Raw genomic sequence first — 9,074 nt, forward strand, 5'->3', positions numbered from 1 at the left:
AACAATCCTGTAAGTCCAACTCATTAGAAATTTTTCGTGTGTGTAACTTTGCTCCCTATGAAATGAGTAATGTTAGACACACGATGAGTGTACGAAGGATTAACTAAATGGTTAGGAATGAGTGAAATAAATCGGAAACGGAAGCTCGAAATATGTGAGTGTGTAGAAGGGCATCCGAACGCCCATCCCCAAACTGACATGTAAAGGTCAGCGTCTGTATCCTGTATAGGACATGTAAAGGGCAGGTTTAATGAGGAGGAAGGAGCCCATAATCTACATGTAAGGGTCAGCGTGTGATCATTTTTGGTCGTACAACTTTACTACTGTGAGAAAGCAATCCTATTTACGGATATCCTTTAGCGACTAGATCTACATATCCTTTCTCCCTCCTATACCCGGCCATCCCTCGGGTCGGGCCGGGCCTGACCAAGCCCGACGTAGAAATCCCAGGCCCGGGCCCGGCCCAGGCGTGGGGCCTAGAAATCAGGCCCAAGCCCGACCCGTCAACGTAAAAGCCCATCGAGCCTCTTCATTAACTCGCAAATATGACGGGCCCGGCCTTCTGGCTCAATATCTAGGCCCAGGCCCAGCCCATGAGGAGCGTCGGGATGAGCTTTTTTGGGCCGTGTCGGGTCAGGCTGCCCATGGCCTGGTAGGCTCCCTCCCTCTCTCCAACCTAATAATCCTGTAAGTCCAACTCATTAGAAATTTTTCTGTGTGTAACTTTGCTCGCTATGAAATGAGTAATGCTAGGCACGCGATGAGTGTACGAAGGATTATTTGAATGGTTAGGAATGCGTGAAATAAATCGGAGACAGAAGCTCGAAATATGTGAGTGTGTAGAAGGGCATCCCAACGGCCATCCCCAAATGGACATGTAAAGGTCAACGTTTTTATCATGTAAAGGACATGTAAAGGGTAGGTTTAATGAGGAGGAAGGAGCCCATAATCTACACGTAAAGGTCAGCGTGTGTATCATTTTTGTTCGTGCAACCTTACTACTGTGAGAAAGCAATCATATTTATGGATATTCTTTGCCGACTAGATCTATGTATCCTCTCTCCCTCCTATACCGGGCCATTCCTCGGGCCGGGCCGGCCTTCGGTCCTGGCATGACCAAGCCCAACGTAGAAATCCCAGGCCCAGCCCCGGCCCAGGCGTCAGGCCTAGAAATCAGGCCCAAGCCCGGCCCGTCAACATAAAAGCCCGCAGGCCTCTCCGTTAACTCGCAAATATGATGGGCCCGGGCCCGGCCCAGCCTTCGGGCTCAATATCTAGGCCTAGGCCCGGCCCTGAGGAGCGTCAGGCTGGGCTTTTTCGGGCCGAGTCAGGTCAGGCTGCCCATGGCCAGGTAGGCTCCCTCCTTCTCTCCAACCTAATAATCCTGTAAGTCCAACTCATTAGAATTTTTTTGACTACATACTGCAAGGCAACAGCCTCACAGTCCTTTATTGAACCACAATATCAAAGTATTACAAGTTACAAAGGTGAGGGAAGGGAGGAGAAAAAAAACTTACAGGAGAAGTGATTAGGGTAATGTAGCTATCCAAGAGATTAATCTATTCCTATATTTACATTTGATTCTATGAGCTAAAAGAGAGATGTCATGCAGAAAATTTCTCCTCCATGATCTGAATGTAGGTGGTTCATTTCTGAAAATCTTCCCATTTCTTTGTGTCCAAATATTCCAAGTGGCGGTGAAGACTACTTCTGAGAAAAAAGGTTGGCCAAAATCCCTCCTAGCATCAGAAGCCATGTCATAAGTGGTCTGGTTAGGTTGAGGATTCCATGTAATACCCAAATAGTTCCAGACACGTTGACTAAAATTAGAAGCAAAGAAGAGATGTGCTCTGTCTTCATGAGAGGCCAAGTGACATAGAACACAAGTGTCATCCTGGATAATCCAATGTCGCCGCTGCATCATGTCTCTAGTGTTCAGGCGATCCATCAAAAGGAGCCAACCAAAAACCTTAAACTTCAGAGTACAAGAACATTTCCAGATCCACCGGAATATGGGATCAACAACTGTGTCCAAAAAGCATGACAAGTAATAAATCCTGGACTGATAGTCGCCAGACTTGGACGGCCATTTCCAGACATCCTTTTCCCCATCGTGAAGGTTGACCAAGGGAAGTAATGCCCGGAGTTGATTAAATTCTTCAAAGGCCTCAGCAGACAGTGGTAGATGGAGATTGTCTGTTAGGTCCGATAGCTCCATCATATCCTTGACTGTGAAAGAGTCATCAATCACAAAAGAGTGAAGCCTCGGAAACTGATGTTGCATGATAACTGTATTATTGCCAAGCTGCCAATGGTCTAGCCAGAAGATCACCGTATCTCCCGTTCGAACGTGTGGAACTGCCAACTTGCAAAACTTATCATATAACTTGAATACGTCCCTCCACCAGAAAGAACCGCAGCTTTGAGTGACTTGGGGAGGCGCGGCAGCATAATAAGTGTCCCACATAAGAGACACCCATGGCACGTCCCTCTTATTAAAGAACTTGAAAAGATGCTTGATCAACAAGGCATCATTCTGAATGCTCAAGTCCAGAACGCCCAGACCTCCAAATGATTTAGGACGACATACCAAGTCCCAAGCCGCCAATGATTGCCGGGGTGTATCCGAGTTCCCTCTCCACAAGCATTGCCGCATGATGCGCTCAATCTGCTTTAAGATGCCCTGCGGTAGTGAAAGAGTGCACAAGAAATATATTGGCATAGAACTTGGAACAGATTGCAAGAGCTGAAGCCGGCTTCCTTGGTTCAACAAGCAAGAAGACGCAGATAATCGTCGCTTAATACGATCCACCAAAGGCAACAGATCATAAATTGTTGGCCGGGTGGTACCCATTGGTAGTCCCAGGTAAGTGAATGGCATGGAACCAACATCACACCCAAGTATGCAAGCAACACGTTTGCCCTCGTCATCACTCATATTGATGGGTATCAAAGAGGACTTACTAAAATTTACCCTCAGACCGGTTGATTTAGCAAAGACTTCAAGCATGTCTTTAAAAGCAATGAGCTGATTGTCAATAGCTGGAAGAATGATGAGGGTATCGTCCGCATACTGAATGATCGGATAGTCCCTCGAGGCAGTTGGGATTGGCAAGGTGAGAATATTCCTTGAGCACATTTCATTTACGACTGACTGAAGTAAGTCCACCGCAATCACAAAGAGCAAAGGAGATAGCGGATCTCCTTGACGAACACCTGAACGACAGACAAAATGATTACCAGGCACTCCATTCAAAAGAACCGAAGAAGAGCCCATGGACAAAATGCTCTGAACCCAACTTGTCCAACGATCATCAAATCCCTTACATTTCAGAATTCTAAGAATAAGTTCATGCTCAATGGTGTCGAAAGCCTTGGTGAAGTCAAGCTTAAGAAGAATGATATGCCTCTTGGAAGCTTTGCATTGGTGGATGTACTCAAAACACCAGGCTAGACAGTCCTGAATGGATCTACACCGAAGAAAACCATATTGGTTGCGGTGGATACATTTCAAGATCACACCCTGAAGACGATTTGCCAAAAGCTTGGTTAAAAACTTCAAACATGTATTAGTCAATGATATGGGTCAGAAATCACTGACATATTCAGGGCTCAGCTTCTTCGGAATGAGGGTGATAAGAGATGTGTTGAGACACTCCAAATTGCACTTCCCTTCATAGAATTCTCGCACAAGCTTCATAAAGTCCTCCTTCAAAATAGACCAACATTTCTTTAAGAAAAGGCCAGTGAACCCGTCTGGTCCCGGAGCACGATCAGCAGGCATATTCTTAATGATCGCATCCACCTCAAAGTCCGTGAACGGTAAAGACAACTCCTCTAGACCATTGATCCTGGGAATTAATGTGTCTAGGTCAAATCCCATTTGAATCCCTTTCGATTGGCCCATTCGTTGGTTGAAATCAGCCCAAAACATCCCTGCCAGCTGTTGGTGATCTGTGACCACATCACCCTGCACAGACTTAATTGAGGAGATAGTGTTCCTGCGATATCTTTCCGTAGCCATGGCATGAAAAAATTTCGAATTCTCCTCACCAACTTTGATGTTTCTGATCGTGCAACGCTACTTCCAGTAGATAAATTGCCAATGTAATATATCCTCAAGGTGCAATTTAACAATTGTACGAAAATTGAACCCCGGCCAACTCAAAGCCCTAATTTCCTCAAGATTATCAAGAAAAATAATCACTTTATTACAATCAGCAATTAGAGCTTTGACTGTGGACATGTTTAAATGCCATTTCTTGAGAGCATAACGAAGAGACTTAAACTTGGCCGAAATTGTTAAGGCAATTGACGATTTTGCCACTGGCCTATTCCAAACCTTAGAAACACAGTCTGCAAAACCAGGCAAATCAACCCAATAATTCTCAAAGCGGAAAACCTTTGCCTTGGGGATACATGTGGCAATCGAGACCACACACGGAACATGGTCAGAGGCAGTGCGTGCAAGAGGAAATACCATCGTGTTGGGGTGGTCCGATGTCCAAGCAACCAACGTGAAGAACCAATCAAACTGTTCGAGAAGCGGCGAAGTTTGCATATTCGACCAAGTATATTGATGACCCTTTATTGGCAGCTCAACAAGACCCAAATGACCAATTATTTCATTAAACACGAAGATATCATTAACATCGCCACCCGGAAGATTGCGGTTCTCAAGTGATCGCGTGAAGTTGAAGTCACCCAAAAGCAACCAATTGACACCAAACTGAATATCAAGGTTATATAACCACTGAACAAATTCGTCACGGGCAGGGCCATGACACGGGCCATAAACGGAAACTAAATACCATGTTTCAGAAGTATGCTTGGATTTGAACTCCACAATTATCCCATAGGATTTTGCCTCAATTAAAGAACCTATGAAAAAGGATGAATTCCAAATAACCACCATACCAGCAGACGCACCAGTCGAGGGAACATAAACAAAATTATCAAAACGCCTCGGGCAGAACTTCCTAATGAAACGTTGATCCATATGCATACATTTAGTTTCCTGAAGACAAATAACAGAGCAACCACTTTCATTGATCTTTTGTCTAACCGCAAGCTGACGCGCTTCAGAATTGAGGCCCCGAACATTCCAACATAGAACTTTCCACTCCTTAAACCTTGTCTGATTCATTACAAACCAAAAGTAAAAGCATAAAAGGTAGGCCACGCAGTGACCTAGACTGTCCCATAGAGCAAACAAGCTGCACATAGTTCCAAACATAGAAAGAAAGATAAATGGTGATTATGGTACGCCATAGACCAGAACCCTGCATGAAGTAACTAATCATCACAACCCACACTTCTGTTGGACTTGGCAGGATCAACAACAAGCTTATCTATAGAGATCTTCTCGAGTGCAATGCGAAGACGAGCGCCAATGCGTTGAAGGTCTGCAATAGCAGTTTGTGGGGGCACAGAGGGACTATCTTCAGACTGGGAACTGCTAGTCTTGCGCTTCTTCAAAGTGTGAGTCTTCTTGGACGAAGTGCCACTTGTTACTTTGCGGTAGCCATCACGGAGAGCGCTGAGACGTGCACTGCGCCGAACATCAGTGTCAACAATAACTCTTGGGGCTTTAGGTTTCCTTGCTCTCTTCAGAGGTACTTCAGGCACAGCTGAGAATTCAAAGACTTCAGAAACTGGCTCATCGAGGTCCTCGAAGCAGAGAGCCCGAGCAACTGGCCTTTTAATAGGAGAAGTTGGCACATCCAGAGCAGAGGTGATCGAGGAGGCAGGTGCAGGCAGGAGCTTAAGAGTGGAAGCTGGGGCATTGCAGAGGACCTCCAAGGACTGCTTGCTGAGCATGTCACCAATGTCAGACTTAAAAACAAGCCGGGGACTGTCCGAAGACCACATAAGCGGCAACATCTTCTCGAAAGTACGCTGCCACTTTATCATAGGCGGCAAAACCGGTCCATAGAAAGTGAAAACTTGCCCAATCAGAAGAGGAGGTTGCTGTGGTCCCATTGGGGGCAGGAAGACAACTACCTCTACAACATTCTCAGTATTGTTAACTGAATCATCAGAAAGTTGTAGAACTATAGACTCCTGAGACTGAATCTCCTGAAGTTCCTCTTGCTGCACAGCTTCGTGGACCGGATGTACATCATTGTGTTGTTGCTCATTGACAGGATGTGGCACATCATTCCAACCTAGCTCAGGAAATTCTGGCATAACCTAATTGTGATTATCAAACTGCAAATTGCCATGGAGGGGGTGCGGATTGCCATTGAAGGGCATGGGGTCTTCATCTGCTGGCAAGATGTCTGCAAAATCTACTGAGAGAATGTATACAGGCGCAGACCAAGAGATTTTAGCACCACCAAAGTCTGCATATTCTCTGTAAGTCACAGAGCGTGGAACCAAAGTCGGCGCAGGGAAAGACACATAAACCAAGGAGCGGACAAGCATTGGATCATCTTGGTGCCAATGGTGAAATCTACCAAACGTGCTAATCACATCCGCAAGGTACTGTGTGCGCCTATAATCCAAAGGAACACCAAGCAACATAATCCATCCACGGCGAAAACCCTGCATTGCTCTGTAATTTATGCCCACATCATGCAGAATAAATCTAACAAATCTATCATTACCCAGATTGAAGGGTGGATGATCAACTAAGGCTTGACTAGCCAGAGCACTTCTAAAACGGAACAACCCAACTCCTTTGATCCATGGCTGGGCATCCAGAACAACTCTACCGAGATCATTGACAACAAAGTTACTGACCATGTTCGGCTGGGCTTTTTCGGGCCGGGTCGGGTCAGGCTGCCCGTGGCCAGGTAGGCTCCCTCCCTCTCTCCAACCTAATAATCCTGTAAGTCCAACTCATTAGAAATTTTTCGTCTGTGTAACTTTGCTCGCTATGAAATGAGCAATGCTAGACGCATAAATAGTGTATGAAGGATTAACTGAATGGTTAGGAATGAGTGAAATAAATTGGAAACAGAAGCTCAGAATATGTGAGTGTGTAGAAGGGCATCCCAATGCCCATCCCCAAACGGACATGTAAAAGTCAGCGTGTGTATCATGTAAAGGACAAGTAAAGGGTGGGTTTAACAAGGAGGAAGGAGCCCATAATCTACATGTAAAGGTCAGCGTGTGTATCATTTTTGGTCGTACAACCTTACTACTGTGAGAAAGCAATCCTATTTACGGATATTCTTTACCGACTAGATCTCCATATCCTCTCTCTCTCCTATACCTGGCCATCCCTCGGGCCGCGTCAGGCTTCGAGTCGGGCCTGACCAAGCCCAATGTAGAAATCCTAGGCCCAGGCCCGGCCCAGGCGTCGGGCCTAGAAATCAGGCCCAAGCCCGGCCTGGCAATGTAAAAGCCCACTGGGCCTCTTCGTTAACTTGCAAATATGATAGGCACGGGCCCGGCCCGGCCATCGGGCTCAAATATAGTCCTAGGCCCGGCCCATGAGGAGGGTCGGGCTGGGCTTTTTCGGGCCGGGTCGGGTCAGGCTACGGGCAGCCTACCCATGGCCAGGTAGGCTCCCTCCCTCTCTCCAACCTAATAATCCTGTAAGTCAAACTCATTAGAAATTTTTCGTATGTGTGACTTTGCTTGCTATGAAATGAGTAATGCTAGACACACGATGAGTGTACGAAGGATTAACTGAATGGTTAGGAATGAGTGAAACAAATCAGAAACAGAAACTCGAAATATGTGAGTGTGTAGAAGGGTATCCCAATGCCCATCCCCAAACGGACATGTAAAGGTCAGCATGTGTATAATGTAAAGGACATGTAAAGGGCAGGTTTAATGAGGAAGGAGCCCATAATCTACATGTAAAGGTCGGCATGTGTATCATTTTTGGTCATACAACCATACTACTGTGAGAAAGCAATCCTATTTACGGATTTCTTTACCGACGAAATCTACATATCCTCTCTCCCTCCTATACCTGGCCATCTCTCTGGCCGGTCCTGAGCAAGCCCGACGTAGAAATCCCAGGGCTGGGCTCGGCACAGGCGACGGGCCTAGAAATCAGGCCCAAGCCCGACCCATCAATGTTAAAGCCCACGGGCCTATTTGTTAAATTGGAAATATGATGGGCCCAGGCCCGGCCCATGAGGAGCGTCGGGCTGGGCTTTTTCGGGCTGGGTCAGGTCACGCTGCCCATGGCCAGGTAGGCTCCCTCCCTCTCTCCAACCTAATAATCATGTAAGTCCAACTCATTAGAAAATTTTCATATGTGTAACTTTGCTCGCTATGAAATGAGTAATGCTAGACACGCGATGAGTGTACGAAGGATTATTTGAATGGTTAGGAATGAGTGAAACAAATCGGAAACAGAAGCTCGCAATATGTGAGTGTGTAGAAGGGCATCCCAACGGCCATCCCCGAAAGGACATGTAAAGGTTAGCGTGTGTATCATGTAAAGGACATGTAAATGATAGGTTTAATGAGGAAGGAGCCCATAATCTACACGTAAAGCTCAGTGTGTGTATCATTTTTGGTCGTACAACCTTACTACTGTGAGAAAGCAATCCTATTTACGGATATTCTTTGCCGACTAGATCTACATATCCTCTCTCCCTCCTATACCGGGCCATCCCTCGGGCCGGGCATGACCAAGCTCGACGTAGAAATCCCAGGCTCGGGCCCGGCCCAGGCGTCATGCCTAGAAATCAGGCCCAAGCCCGTCCTGTCAACATAAAAGCCTGCCGACCTCTTCGTTAACTCGCAAATATGACGGGCCCGCACCTAGCCCAGCCTTCGGGCTCAATATCTAGGGCCAGGCCCGGTCCATGAGGAGCGTTAGGCTGGGCTTTTTTGGGCCGAGTCGGGTCAGGCTGCCCATGGCCAGGTAGGCTCCCTCCCTCTCTCCAACCTAATAATCATGTAAGTCCAACTCAGTATGTGTAACTTTGCTCGCTATGAAATGATTAATGCTAGACACACGATGAGTGTATGAAGGATTAACTGAATGGTTAGGAATGAGTGAAACAAATCGGAAACAGATGCTCGAAATATGTGAATGTGTAGAATGGTATCCCAGCGCCCATCCCCAAACGGACATGTAAAGGTCAGCGTGTGTATCATGTAAA

Source organism: Triticum urartu, chromosome 3A (assembly GCF_056163025.1).
Source record: "Triticum urartu cultivar PI428250 chromosome 3A, HENAU_Tu73, whole genome shotgun sequence".
Classification (NCBI taxonomy): Eukaryota; Viridiplantae; Streptophyta; class Magnoliopsida; order Poales; family Poaceae; genus Triticum; species Triticum urartu.